The sequence below is a fragment of the Dunckerocampus dactyliophorus genome, chromosome 10 (assembly GCF_027744805.1).
Source record: "Dunckerocampus dactyliophorus isolate RoL2022-P2 chromosome 10, RoL_Ddac_1.1, whole genome shotgun sequence".
Lineage (NCBI taxonomy): Eukaryota > Metazoa > Chordata > Actinopteri > Syngnathiformes > Syngnathidae > Dunckerocampus > Dunckerocampus dactyliophorus.
This window is the reverse complement of record NC_072828.1, coordinates 751,059-752,090: the sequence shown is the minus strand read 5'-3', so window position 1 is coordinate 752,090 and position 1,032 is coordinate 751,059.

The following is a 1,032-nucleotide window of genomic DNA, read 5'->3' as shown; positions in this document are numbered from 1 at the left end:
CTCAACCCCCCCTTCTTGTTTTTGCATATTGCAGCTCTACTTAAGACCTCATTAAGATCCAAATGTGCAAAATGATCATTCTAGTAATTTTTCAACTGGTCTTAAGATGTTGATCAGGAGTGTGTGTCTTCAAACTTGAAACACCATCAGACCTACCAGAACACAGCATTGTTGAGTGTGTGTGTACATTTAATGCTCATGAGCTGCTTTTGTCTCTCAAAGACACTTTTTATATTGTAACTCTTATCCAACATAATACATGTATCACATACAACTTACTAACCTGATGAAGTACTACTGGTGTACTTTTTATGGATGGATAGATGCTATGGTAGATGATTAATAGGTAGATGATGGATAGATGCTATGGTAGATGATTAATAGGTAGATGATGGATGGATGCTATGGTAGATGATTAATAGGTAGATGATGGATAGATGCTATGGTAGATGATTAATAGATAGATGGATAGATGCTATGGTAGATGTTTAATAGGTAGGTGATGGATAGATGCTATGGTAGATGTTTAATAGGTCGATGGATAGATGCTACGGTAGATGATTAATAGGTAGATGATGGATAGATGCTATGGTAGATGTTTAATAGGTAGATGATGGATAGATGCTATGGTAGATGATTAATAGGTAGATGATGGATAGATGCTATGGTAGATGTTTAATAGGTCGATGGATGGATGCTACGGTAGATGATTAATAGGTCGATGGATAGATGCTATGGTAGATGTTTAATAGGTCGATGGATAGATGCTATGGTAGATGTTTAATAGGTAGATGGATAGATGCTATGGTAGATGATTAATAGGTAGATGGATAGATGCTATGGTAGATGATTAATAGGTAGATGGATAGATGCTATGGTAGATGATTAATAGGTAGATGGATAGATGCTATGGTAGATGATTAATAGGTAGATGATGGATAGATGCTATGGTAGATGATTAATAGGTAGATGGATAGATGCTATGGTAGATGATTAATAGGTAGATGGATAGATGCTATGGTAGATGATTAA